This window comes from Mus pahari, chromosome 3 (assembly GCF_900095145.1).
Source record: "Mus pahari chromosome 3, PAHARI_EIJ_v1.1, whole genome shotgun sequence".
Taxonomy (NCBI): Eukaryota; Metazoa; Chordata; class Mammalia; order Rodentia; family Muridae; genus Mus; species Mus pahari.
The window spans coordinates 52,069,599-52,084,580 of record NC_034592.1 but is presented as its reverse complement, the minus strand read 5'-3'; the positions used below and the strand labels follow the sequence as shown (position 1 = coordinate 52,084,580).

General features: G+C 38.9%; 1 protein-coding gene across 2 annotated transcripts in view; it reads right to left on the bottom strand.

Moving 5' to 3' along the window:
• The window catches only part of Csrnp3 (cysteine and serine rich nuclear protein 3), a 184,103-nt gene that overhangs the window by 154,219 nt on the left and 14,902 nt on the right, over positions 1–14,982 (bottom strand). The gene's annotated exons all lie outside the window — the stretch shown is intronic.

The window sequence follows — 14,982 nt, the reverse complement described above, 5'->3', positions numbered from 1 at the left end:
AGGGAGGGCGGGCGGGAAGGAAGGAAGGAAGGAAGGAAGGAAGGAAGGAAGGAAGGAAGGAAGGAAGGAAGGATGAGCCAGCATCTATGTTACTCCTGCTGCATACTCTGACTCTGCCAGTGTCCACACAGAGAAACTGTTCACCACAGTCCAATTATGGAACCAACTATCTGTCAATGAAGGTAAGTATAGAGAAAATGTGATATCCACACACATGGGAGCTTTGTTTAGCCATAAAAAAATTATGGTATTTGTTAGTTAATAGATCAAATTAGAGAACAACCTACTAAATACAATAAAACAGACATAGAAAAACAAGTATCACATGATTAGCACACCAACCACTCAAAAGCCTTCTAAAAACTATAGAACTGACATACACATGAACTCACAGAGACTGTGGAAACATGCAGAGGGCCTACACAGGGCTTGCACACAAGCCATATGAGGTCCCAGCACTGAGAGGGGAAGAGGACACAGTCCTCATCCTCAATGCATAAGCTATTTCAGATTGGTAACCAATTGCAAAGGAATAACTGGTTTTCTCCCATGGGGTATACAAACCACTTTTAAGGGCTGGCCAGCCCCATGCCCAGGAGCAGATGAGCAATACAAAATTAACTCAGTGGCATCTACTGGGGGTTCTTTGTCTCTGCAGGACATTTTTTTCTTACCTTACAGGTCTTTTGTATATATAATATGGTTTCCAGTTTTGAGATTTTACACGATTCCTGCATCTACAAGCATATGTATCTCAGTGTCTACATGTATTTCTCATGCTTTGTCGTTGGTTCTTTTTCTCCTGATTGATTGTTTTGTCTTATTCCAGTTTATCTTATTTTATGTTACTATTTTTAGATGCCTTTTTGTTTTCTAATGAGGGAGAAAGAGAGGGAGTGAACTTGGATAAGAGGGGCAGTGGCGTGAATCTGTGAGGAGTTAGAAGAGGGCAAATGTAAACAAAGATACTGTATGAAAAATCATTTTCAATTAAAAAACAAAACAGAAAAGAAAAATCTTTTTCAAAATGTAGGAAGCCAGGTATGATGGTACAGACCTTTAATCCCAGTACTCAAAGAAGCAGGTGGAGCTCCGTGAGTTTGAAAGACAGGCTACATAGGGAGTCTGCATAATAGACAGGTCTACATAGTGAGTTCCAGGACAGCCAGAGCTACACAGCCACAAAAAGGAATAAATAATAGACTTTTTGATGAAATTACGTCTGTATCCTTTCATACTTTCTTACTTTCAAAGATGTAAGAATTATGTAAAATATTCCTCTGTAGAAAATATCCAGCGCCTAAAATAATTTACATACTTAGTTTTCATTTTAGAAAAACTGCATGCCGTGGGACACACAAGAGGTATATACAATTAGGTAGTCTAGCCTCGTATACATATGACTGTGACACTATGGAACACATTGTTCCCATGTCAAGCATGAAGTGAAAAGAAGGAACCATTCTAGATATTGCATAAGTAATTTCACTACCAAAGGCTTTTCTAAGGAGACATCATTAATAAAATTGTTTTTGCTATGAGGTAAACAATAAATCTTGAATGAAAAGAATTTTAAATAAAATTATAGAAATGCAAGTTCAAGAATCAAGTGTTATTGTCATGATAATTAATAGACAGTCTTTAGTTCTAGAATAACAAAAGAACTGCAGCTGATGTTTTTACTACTCACCTCCTCGACTTCGGGGAAAATTACTTTACATCAGTTTCTCCATCTATTAAATAGATATATGACCTCCTAATTTTACAATTGGCAGTGAATCTGAAAAGACTTCTAAAACATTTAACTCACAACAAAATCTTCATACACCATATCTCTTATTCAAATAAAAAGCTTTTTAAAAAATGTACAGACCATGTGTTATAAATGTTTAGATAATCATGCTTATTTTCTAAGAGATCAAACATAGTACCATGAAGACCAAGTTTTTCTTCATCCTTTGTTCTCAATGCATGAATCGGTGAAGAATGTATACCCTAGAGAATGGATCTCTCTTAGGATCAGTTCAGAAAACAGAGTCTCAGAAAGTATCCTAAACGAAAAAAGTACATACATTGAGCTGGTTACAAAAGATTTGATAGAATTCAGATGCTGAATTGTGGAATAATGGATCTTCCTGGGAAACTTGGTACAGTTGAATGGGTTCAGAGTCCCCAGCGCCCCGGCACTCACCTACTCCCTGCTCCCTACTAAGGTCCTGGCCTGGAACACGTGACACATTTCCCACATAAGAAAAAGACCTGTAGTCACATAGCCCTAAACAGAGTTCTCCTTGCTAATGAAGTATTTAGGGTTTAGCCAATAAGTTTCCCTTCCCCGAAATTTTCCCTGCAAATGGTTTTTCATCTCTGGTCCACCCTGAGAGGTTGGTATGCACCCATATTCTATGATGAACAGTCAATAAATGGTAATGGATAAACATGGACTATCTGTTTCATCAAAAACCACCGTGGGGAGCATGGAGAAAGCTTTTGACTACCGAACTGCTGCCAAAGTCATCCATAAAAGGTCTCTCTGTGCTCCCAGACGATCTTCACTAAACTACGAACTTTCGCTGAGGAGCTAAACTGAAGTCCCCGCTCCTACTGGGCTTGTCTTTGTCCTCACCTTGCAGGCCCCCAATTTGTTCCCAACTCTACCCGACCACTGGTGCCTGTATGTCCAGGAGTTTGAGAGCCTCTGGTCCCCCAGGGGCCCATGGACCCCAGACACTTTGTTCCCAATTTGCCCCCAGCAATGACTGGATGCCTGGGAGCTTGGGAACCCCGCCCCTGAAGCCCAGCACCCAGTGGTAGAATCGTGCAGGGTAAAAACATCTCCCAACCGTCCAGCTCCCACAATGGGACAAAACATGGACCACAAACTACCTGCTTTTTGGCTCCCCAGCGGCACTGACACACCCCAGTGGCAGGACAGAATGCTGAACCACACCAAATAAACAAGGAAAGCTAAGAAACTCACAGGTTCACAACAGAAGCAAGAGGTCATACCCATTGGGCTGTTGGTACATAGTAGGAAAGGGTCGTCTGAGGTGTGCCTGGCACTGCTGGGTAGGAACCAGATCCTTGCCAAAGACGGGCTAGGGCTGCTGTGACCATTTCCTTTCCCCCACCCTCCACTGTCCTGCAAGTGCCTCTTATCTGCTGTACCCAGAAAGCATGGTTAACTAGTAAGCTGCTAGTCACAGAAATATGGAAATGTAATTAATAGAGAAAGAGCAAAGTTCAGCTATGAACCCAAAGCGGGAACACTACGGACCCAATACAACAGTCCTAAACAACCGGGGCCAGGGGTGCAAGAACTTAATACACTACATGTGAACTCACAAGATCTGTGAGTGCACACACAAGACCTACATTGGATCAAGCTAGACCAAGGACCAGCTCGAATGGTGGGGGGTGGGGGGGGGAACACTTAGGAAGCCCCACCACAACTGAAGAGCTTTGGGCCACTGTAGGCTGCTTTGGGTCAAAGAGTCCTTTTCTTCAGGATGACCTGTAAGGGACTATTCGTGCTTCCAGTAGCTTTCCCTACACCCATGCGCATGCAGGCACACTAGGTGAACTCAGAGTGCTTTAAAAATAGCTAATAGAGTTGGGAGGAAAAAGTGGGGTTATTAGGGTGAGAGTTAGGGGGGAGAAAATTAGAGGGGGGTTTGATCACACACCTATGTATCTATAAATTATCAAAGTGTATGAAAAGGAAGTCCCAGTCAGCTGTACATGTACATGGGTGGGTAGAATCTTCCACCGGTCAACTGGGAAACCTTATGGTCCCCTATATCTTTGAAGACAACCTAACTTCCCCGTTCAGAAGCCAGCCATGATACAGCGGAGAAGGAAACACCAATCCCAAATTCACCCTTGCCAGGCGGGATCTCATCTCTGTAGATGTCCGTTAGACTGGCTGAGATGCCTCTTTTCAAGTTCGATTGCATGGGCCTCCTGCCGCTTCCAGTGCAGATTCAATGTAACCCTAAGTACTTGCTCTGAATAAAGAGGTTCTGGGACAAACATCAGAAGAAGTGAAACTAAGTAATGGACTTAGGTACACATCGCCAACAAGAAAGGCAAGTTAACACGGTCATGTTGCCAGGCTGCCACTGACAATAATACCATCTCTTTTATCTTAAATGGGTTATTTAAGCTACTAAAAAGAAAAAAAGAAAAAAAAATGAAAAGAAACAGAATATAGAAAGGTAATTTCTCCCTGTCTTTTACACAGGAGAGCCACTTGTAGTCTGTGACTTGTATCTGCTAAACAGACTTCAAAAAGAACGCATTTACGCACCTGATGGACACATCAAAAGACAAATTCACCGTAAAGATGGAAATGGGCAGCTAAAGCTAATCTGTGGTGACGGGGGGGAGGGGGGGGAGATGGGGGGAAGGGGGAGACACGCGCTCAACAGAGCAAGGCTGTGCTCTCCTGCCTCACCCTACCTTCAGGGGAAATGAAGAGATAGTATGGGAAATAAACTGACACACGATTTGCCACCTAACCCCACCTGCAAAAGCACAGAAGTTAGCAGAGTGAACACCGTATCCCTCTACCCATCCAAACATCTCTGCCCTTCCAGCAACGCTGGATTTCCTTTGCACCACTGCCAGTGAGTGGAAGCCACAGGAAGAAATGTGGATGGGTTTTTCTTAATAGAAGAGACATTCCTGGAACCTGAAGTTGGGTCGTCATTGTTCCTTTTGACTGAGAGTCGGCTCTTCCTCATTTTGCTTGAGGAAGGAACTCAGAGTGTCCATCCTTTTCCAAGCATGTCACTGTTTATAGTTGCACATTTACCCTGCTGTAGTTTCTTAGGTACAAAGGCTAATGTTTTCTACAGCTAAAAGCTGTATTTTTCCAGAATGATTCTATGCACCCCCACGCATGCACACAAAATTAATTAATTACTATGTGATTTAATTTTTTAAAAGGAACATTTTCAAAAGAAGATTGTATGCAATATAACATTGTAACAATGTTATATTGAAAAAACAGTTAAGTCCATCATTTTAACAATTAAGATAAGATGATCAAATGCACTGGTAAGTTTTTCGATGAGCTTTCATATTCTTCATTAATTTAAAACTCTGAATGAATAAATGTATGAATGAACACAACTTTAACATAGCACAAATTAATCAATGGCCAAATTGAAGGATGTTCTGTGGAAATCACTTTAAAAATTAAATAAATAAAATAAACAAACACACCCATACCTTTCCTCATACTAAAAATAACCTGTCAGAAAGTCCACCTCAAAATAAAAACAAAACACATTTAAATCTTAATAAACACTATGAATCGATGTATAAAATTCTACTCTGTATAAAATAATAGATACAGTATCAATTTTTTTTGGAATGGAAAGACAACGTAAGATTAATCTACCACAAACATACCAATCTATACTTATGTATGTCTATATAGCAAGTCAATTTGGGCAAAGTATGGAGTAAATAAACACTGAAATATTAAAAGTGAAGATATAAACTGGACAAGTTTTATATCAATCCCTAAAGGTTTTCCCTAAGGTTTAAATGTGAACATGTCATAACAGTAGTGTTAAGTGATGAATTCTTGAAAGAGATTACAGGGGTAGGAAATATGGGTTAATGATTAAGAACACCGTTTTTTCTCTTACACAGGACCCGGTAAGCACCCACATGGTTTATAGCCATCCGTAACTACAATTTCAGAAGATATAACAACCCCTTCAGTCCTCGACATGCATCAGCCAAACATGTGGTACACATACATTCGTGCAGGCAAAATATTCATACTTATGTAGTAAAATGAATAAATCTTTAAAGAAGAATTTGAGGAGGAGGAGGAGGAGGAGGAGGAGGAGAAGGAGAGGAAGAAGTAGTAGTTACAATACAAGACCACAGTGAATCTTGTTAGGAAAGAGCAATATGATAATGACTAGACAAAAATAGTAGATAGATAGATAGATAGATAGATAGATAGATAGATAGATAGATAGATAGATAGATGCATGGATAGATAGATGCATGGATAGATAGATGAAAGAAAGAAAGAAAGAAAGAAAGAAAGAAAGAAAGAAAGAAAGAAAGAAAGAAAGAAAGAAACAAAGAAAGAAAGAAAGAAACAAAGAAAGAAAGAAAGAAACAAAGAAAGATGCACGGATAGATAGATGAAAGATAGATAGATAGATAGATAGATAGATAGATAGATAGATAGATAGATAGACAGACAGACAGATAGATAGATAGATAGACATAAATAACTCATAATTCCAACACCCAGAGAAAATAAGTTTACTTTTCTTAATATCCCAAATACAAGGTATACACACACACACACACACACACACACACACACACACACCAAAAATAGTGAGAGCATATAAGTTAATGAAAGTGTTCAGCAATGTGAATCCATCTTATACAAATTGATCTATTTATCCCACTGGCGTTGTCACCTGCATGGCAATCAATTCCATCACTTTCCCAGAAAGTATTTAACTACTTGCAAGACATCTAGGTTATATATATTTTTAACACAAAAATATTTCAAAAATATTCTATAAAGCTAAAATTATTTTCACATCTCTATTTTTAAGAAAATGAATATGAAATTTGGTTAAGTATTCTTGAAATATATATATATACATATATATTTATGTGAAAATGTAAATAATCTGAAATCTTTACTCCTCTCCAAGCCAAAGAAAGAGTTGCCATAGAAACCTCAAATGGCAGAAAGTCAGGCCTGACACAGCATCGGAAAAAGAAGGAGAGAAAAAAATGTTACCAGCTTATTTGTAGAAATCAGGACTAATTTCATTTGAAAAATGACTCATATTTCAATTTTTTATTTCATTATTTCTTCCTAATCAATATTCTCAAAATTAGAATTAATGCCAAATTCTGATATCAAAGCTTACACTACATATGCCCTTTAAGATGTAGGATGTATACTAATTTTCAAATGAAATACAAATCTTGCTTTATTTAAGAGTAATATTCAAAACATGATTAAAATGAAAACATCTATTTTACCTCAAAGTACTTCTAAGAATGTTATCTCATAATCATGGAACAAAGTGTATAGTCCTTGCACCTGAGGGCTCTCTGGGTGACAAGGAACAGAACTCAGAACAAAATTAATCTGGCCAAGAACAACCTCTGTCTCACCTCCAACGCCGAGGACACATGGCAGAAGTGTCTAGGTTGTTAGCATCCTACTTAGTCTTCACCAGACTTCATGGAACTTTGAGAATTGTTTAAAGGCAGGATTTAGTGTTTTGTTAAAAAAAAAAAATGTTTTAGTGTATTGATTTCTGTTTTGAAAAGGAGTATTTTTGAAACAATATTTGGTGATATTCATTAAGATCTCCAAATAATAATAATTTCCTCCTCCTCCTGTTCCTCCTCCTCCTCCTCCTCCTCCTCCTCCTCCTCTTCTTCCTCCTCCTCATTTTTTTTCAGGTGACATAACAGTTGATGTAATGGTTTGAGTAGATATAGCCACCATAGACTCAAGAGTTGGAATACTTGGCCCACAGGGAATGGCATTATTAGCAGGTGTGGCCTTGTTGGCGTAGTTGTGGTCTTGTTGGAAGAAGTGTGTCATTGTGTGGGGCTTTAAGAGCTCATATATATGCTCCAACTATGCTCAGTGTGGTTGGTACATAGTCTCCTGCTGCCTATGGCTCCAGATGTAGAACTCTCAGCTCCTTCTCCAACCTCACGTCTGTCTGTACACTACCATGCTTCCCACCATGATTATAATGGACTGAACCTCTGAGACTGTAAGACAGCCTCAGTTCAATGTTTTCCTTTACAGGACTTGCCACGATCACGGTGTCTCTTCACAGTAGAGGAAACCCCAAGACAGTTGTCTATTTGAATCTTTTTAAAAACCTTCATCAAATTCTGAGAATTGTCACCTATATCGATGAGTTATAGTTCTATAGTTACTAGTTCTTCACTGTTCCATTTGCAGTGCAGAATAAAATCAAATACAACTGACTTTACTGCCATTTTAACTGACTTGACACACTTCTCTACTTGAAAATTAAATGGTTTTAAAAGGAAGCGAATGCCTTTACATGCTTTTGCATAATGGTCTTTGCTTTAGCTTTTACTGTATTTACGATTGCTCTTTCTTTGTTATTTTACAAACTACGTTTTTAACTTGGTTTCATCTAGGCATGGAGCTTAGTGTGTTTGAGACTTATTTAAATTTAATCTGTGGCAGATTGCCGCCACTGAGCATGTAAAACTTCCAAGACAACAATAAATATGAAGCCTTCAAACATTCTGAGATTATTCTCAAACTCTTCAAACACACACACACACACACACACACACACACACACACACACACACACACAAAGACTAGACAATTAAAAATGTACTTCCTGAAAGTAAAACACTACATATTATATCCTATACAGAAATGGCTACAAATGACTCTTCACTTTCCTCAGCAATTCTTTTCTGTATTCCCATCACACAGATGTACCTCCCATGAGCTGTCGAGAGCATAAGAAAGCCTGCTCTGTGCAACAAATGGTAAAGCCTTTGGGGAATCACTAGGACATTTGCTTCAGGCACGGATACCGCCAGCAGCGTTGTCCTAAGCAGCCAGTCTAGAGCTAGTGACTCTCTCCATTCCAAACCAAACCCAGGAGATTATAGTACCGGGAAGATGGATATTAGAATTTTAATCACCTCACTTTTATTTGGGTCCATTTACAGCCACAGAATTTTTCAGTCCGACAATTCGGCACTCGTGGCCACCCTTAGATGATCTGAAAGGAAGGATATTGAGGCTAAATAGAAAGAAAAACAGGTAAATTATGGGGACACAGAATGGAAAAGAGCCTGTTACCCAGGAACTGAGCTGAAACCTATCGCCGGAACAGAAGCAAGAATTCTAGCATGGGATAAACTACACAAACCTGTCTCTATCTCCAGGTGTGCACCTATAGTTTTCTAGGAATTTCATGAGAAACAGCACTTGCAGGAAAAAGACATGTACTGAAAGTCCTTGTGTAATCCTCCTCCTTCTGGCTTTTCTTTATGGAATTAGAATTCTACCAAGCCATCTCCCTGTCATTGCAGTTATTAAAGAGAAAAAAAAGAGGAAAGTGGTTCCTTAAGCTACCTTTTGAGATATAACTTAGACGAACTGTCCCTGGAGGAGCCAATTCTCACACTTGGGAATGTCTTACCTGTGTCTAAGTATCTTTGCCTTAGCCCTTCTGCCCAAAGCCTCTATTAAAATTATCTTCAATAAAACTCCTAACCTGGACACTGGTGGTACACACCTTTAATCCCAACAGTCAGGAGGCAGAGGCTGGTAGATCTTTGAGGGCAGTGTAGTCTACAGAGTGAGTTCCAAGACAGCCAGGGCTACAAACAGAGAAACCCTGTCTCAAAAACATAAATAAATAAATTAATTAATTAAAAAGTCAAAAAAAAAATCTCTTTCTAACAACAATTCTCGCAATCAGAATTCTAACAGTTCCAAGGATTTTTTTCTGAAAATTTTTGTTCTACAAGACAATAATTTCAGTTTGGTTTTTAAGTCCCTAAGAGATTAAGAGAACTACTGAGCCGGGTGTGGTGGCCCACACCTTTAGTCCCAGCACTCGGGAGGCAGAGGCAGGCTGATTTCTGAGTTCGAGGCCAGCCTGGTCTACAAAGTGAGTTCCAGGACAGCCAGGGCTATACAGAGAAACCTTGTCTCAAAAAACCAAAAAGAAAAAAAAAGAAAAAAAAAGAAAGAGAGAGAGAGAGAGAGAGAGAGAGAGAGAGAGAGAACTATTGAGTCTGCAAGTCTGCAGATAGCAGCAGCACACTGCTTCTGCCCCTGACCAGTGACAGACCTAACTCTCTACTGAGAGGTTTATAAAATGTAAACGTTCTGAGGTTTATTTGTAAACGGATTATCCTGTCAGAGAGAAACATTTCGATCACTAATGTGAAGATGGTGTCATTAATATTTAATAATGACTTTAATTCTTTTCTGAATGAAATAGTTACAAAATCAATCTGCCTACAAGCATCCGAGTAAATAAAAGATCACAGGCTAAGAAAGCCTTATCCTTTTCAGGTGAGAGTGCCTTCCCCACCTCAGGATGGCCCTTACGGTTTACTTTTTCACAACAGCTAACAGAATTAAAACCATCGCTTCGATAGTCTACACTCCTTGTCACAGACATACCAAATTCTATTTGAAACTTGGCCTGGCTATGCTTTTAAACTTGATGCTGGATTTCAGTGATTTGTCAAGGTTTAGAATGAAGAAACAAATATAAAAGCAGACTTTATACCTCTCCATTGCAAGAAAATAATTAGTCCATTGAACAGGAAGTTAGGACTAAGTGAACCCAACTGAAATCTGAGGTCAATGGGCTTCTAAAGTCCTGAGTTAGGAAACGAGTAATGTTGTACCCTGGGGTTGAAGAGATAGACAGATATTGCCTGTTTTCACGGAGGCCCACATACCCAACTTCCATTGTCACAAAAAAAAAAAAAAAAAAAAAAAAAAAATGAGGTGTTACCTGTGGAGGCAGTGACATAACCCTGGATTTGCCAGCTACTGATCAAGAATCTCTCTGTGTACTTCAACTCACCCACCTCTCATGGTAACGTTCCTACCATTACCACAAGTAGCATCATGTCACCAGGACAAACCAATTTCTTTCATGTAAATGTAAAACATGTTTGCCTTGCGACATTTCCATCAATGTCAGTGACACATGAGGAAAGCCAGCCTGTCGCTTCCAGGCAGAAAGGGGAAGCGAACTGTCACTTCGCACTCGTCTTGAATTCTTGCCCTGCCATATTTTTTTTGTTTTTTGACTCACTTAACTTTTGCCAAAAGACTAATTCATTCTACACCTAAAAGAGTTGCCAGAAAAGAGGCAGCCATGTCACTGACTTGACGAGTTGGTTCTCTGTACTTATTAGTCTGTCATGGATGTAAACCCTTGGGAGCTACAGGGATGGGTGGAAAGGCAGGGTGCACTGGTACTCTACTAACGTACTCTACTGCAGCTCACATTTTTCTGCTTCTCAAGAGCCCTCCATGGTCTTGGCCTCCATAGCTTTAGACAGAGAACTCTAACCAGCTGCTCTGAAAGTCACTGTTAATGTTCTTTGAGTTAAAGATGAGATTCAGCAACTACTGTTGTCCTTTGTCTTAGCCTGCACCAAGCCTCAGGTTCTCTGAAAGAAAGGAACGTGCATGCATAGATTTTCTTCTCTTATCCCAGCTTTGGAATTAATAAGGTTTCGTGATTGCGAGCAGACGGAGAGTAACTCACAGTAACAGGAAGTACTTAGCAGATTGCGTCTGCCTGCTCTTCTTCATCCTCCTCCTGGTGTGGCCGCACTCACAGTTCTCAGCCCCAAGTTACCAAATGATAAATAGCAACATTCTCTTCCAAAGGAGAATCTGTAAACAATTTCCTTCAACTCTAGAAAGTTCACTGTGACAAGCCCATCAACTGTGCTGATGATGGGGAAAAACAAAACAAAACAAAACAAAAACCACCACCCCAAAATAAAAAACAAAAACAAAAACAAAAACAAAACAAAACAAAAACCTCCGCAAGGTTGACAACCTAAGATTTCTTGGACTACAATGGGCTTGAGTGTCCTATGCTGGCTGTGGATATGGAAGATGTAACAATGTAGTTGGGATAACATAGCAAAATAGTTTTAAGAGACTCTCCCCACTGCTACTTTTATTCTTCCCAGAAACTGTTCAAATGTCCAGATCAACTGCTGTTCCTTCGCTCTCTCTAACCTTCACTAGAGTGCCATCACGATCATCCGGAAGGTTTCTTAAACCACATCTGTAAGACCCACTGATGTTTAAATGAAAGTCACAGGTAAATGCGTAAGCAGCAGAAATCAATAGAAGTCTTGCATAGAGAAGTCTTGAGATTGATTTTTCCAGGACAAAACCAATTCGTGACTTTAGGAGATGCACAAGATAGCAAGGATGTTGAAATAAAAAAAATGGAGCTTATTTTTAAAAGATCACAGAGGTGTGGCACTTGCTCTTCCGTACTACTAGACTAGTATTCTATACTGTGAGATGGAGTTACCTCAGGGAAACTACATCTTAAATGATGGTCCTTTTCAGGAGTGGCTAAAGGGAAAAAAGATTGAGAAACACTGGACAGTTTCTCTACCAGACCCAACTTGAAAAGGAGACTCTCTAAGCACAGAGAAGAGGTATTGTTAGAGAGTTCCCCACAGTCCTGCTTTTAAATGTGGACCACTGCTTTTTTAAGGATGTGAGCAACCCATAGACTCTTTCCTTTTATAAGAAAAAAATAATATATTAATTTTCTTGAGAATTCCATACCATGTATTTTGCCTCATTCTTACAGCACCTGAGAATTTTGAATTATCGCAGGGAGTATATGACTCAGTGGTAGAACACTTGCCAAGTAGGTACAAAGGCCTGGGTAGAACTCCAGTAGTACATCAAAAAAGAATGGAAATCTATCAGAATTAATCTGTTCAATATACAAGCTGTTAAATTAATCTGCTAAATATAAAATGTCCTATGCCTTTCTAGGCATCGAGGGTCTTATCAAGACATAAAGTCTCTATCTTGGTCTGTCTTAAGGATACAGTAGCTTAGAGGGTTTGAAAAAGCAGCAAACAGACCTCAAAGCATATTGCCCCAGAATGCTTTGTCTGGAAATAATTTTTGGGTCACTAAACAGTCTTACTTCCAAGCTGTGGCTATCTTCACAAGAGTTCTTAAACCTTCTACTCACATTTTAAACTTGCTACGAGGTCATTTTAAAAGTTGTACATTAATCAAGAGATTAAACAATACAAAGCCTAAAACTTCTTACAAAATCTGATGTTTTCAACTCTCAACTTTTAATAAGGATGGAATATGCCCAAGTATAAAATATTAATTCTTAAATCTTGAGCCAGAAGTAAGGCACAAAAATTCAGTTTTCGAGTTCATAGAGATCTGTGTATAATGTTAGTGGGGATTTTAAGGATGGTTCAGTGAGTTTAAAATCCCTAAGTACAAAACTCCCTAAGAACTAAGAATAGGGAAGGTAGAAATAAATCTACATGAAAATAAAATTGTATTATTTTGTTTGAGTAATTTTTACCTTTACTTCATTAAAAGATAGAAACTATTTAACACAAAATGTAAGTTTTAAATGCCTTTTGCCTCATTGTAACTGCTCCTAGTTAGCTTTTTCTGTCAACTAGATACAAATTAGAGTCAGATGTGAAGAAAGAGTGAAAACTGCCATCAGACTGGCCTTCTAGGAAACCGGTAGGGACATTTTCTTATTTGATGATTGATACAGAAGTGTGCAACCCATTGTGGGTAGAGCTACCCGTAAGCAGGTGGTTTTGGATTGTGTAAAAAAAGCACGCTGCGTGAGCCATGGAGAGCAAGTCAGTTAGCAGCATCCCTTAATGGCCTCTGCTTCAGTTCCTGCTTCGAGATTCCTGCCTTGAGTCTCCGCCCCTGACTTATCTTCATGATGAATATGATGGAAAAGACCCATATGCTGAAATAAACATTTTCCTCCCCAAGTTGCTTTTGTATATGGCCTTCTTTTTCATAGCAACAGATAGCCAGCTAGAAATCCTGTAAAGCCTACATGAAGTTACAGAGTTCCATTGACTTTACTTTGTCTATTAACACTTTTACAAAATAATTATGGGGATCTGCAGGTAAAGGCACTTGCCTCCAAGTCTGATGACCCAAGTTCAATCCTATGACTCTCATAATGGAAAGAAAGCTCTTACAAGTTGTCCTCTGACCTCTACACGGGTGCTATGCTATATACACGGATGCATGGACACACAGACACACAGACACACACTACAGATAAGTAAATGTAACAAAAATTATAAGGAGATAATTATAAGGGTTGGGATGTGGCTCAGTGGTAGTGCAGCTGTACAGAGCTCTGGGTCAAGCATTGATGTCACAAAAACAAAAGAAAGTAATAATAATAATAATAATAATAATGTGTTTTCAAGTCTTGTCCCCATTAATTATTAAATTTAAATGGGCAGAATTATGAAAAATATCCTATATCAAAACTTATGTGCATCTTTTTACAATGAATGTAACTAGAAAATGGATGGGATAATGAATTCAATATACTATTATACTCTGTTCTTTTCACCTTAATCCCCTTATTATATATATATATATGGATGCCATCTTTATTCTAGTGCATGAACATAGGCTTGTATCTGAGCCTTGCCTTTATCTACAGAATTTCAGAATTTCATTGTCTCAATTTTGCAGCACCGTATTTTTAAAACATCTATTTTTAGTATTATATTATTATACTTTATCATTATACTTTATTACTGTATTACTAAAATTTTATTACTAAATTTATTTATTTGTATGTGTATGCACATGTGTGTGAACATGTTTGTAGATATCAAAGAACAAACATCAGGCACACTTTCTCTCCTTCCATCATGTGGATCCCAGGGATGTGACTAAGTTCATCAGGCTTGGCGGTATTGTCCTTTACCTTAACCACTGAGCTATCTAACTGGCCTTTTCTCCTCATTGCCCTCCCTTCTTCCTTCTTCTCCCCTACCCACTCTGTTGAGGTCCTGAGGATGTGCCTCAGTGGCAAAGTATGCACCTAGCATTTGCAAGACACTGGGTTTGATTCTCAAAACTAGAAGGGGAAAAAAAATATATCTTAGGTGAGCACATTGCACTTAACAAATACTTCCCAACCCATTGACATTGGTTATAGTACTAGATGCTACAAATGAAATGGCTCACTTGTTTCTTAAACAAAGAGAAAGCTGATGATGAAATGGTTTTCCGTGGCTATCTGCTTACCTCTGATGAGACCAAATTCTGCCTCCTCTAGACCCATGCCATTAGAGAGGTGAACAGAAGCACACCATGACTAATTAAACAAAACGGTTCTTTCAAATGCATTTGTATGA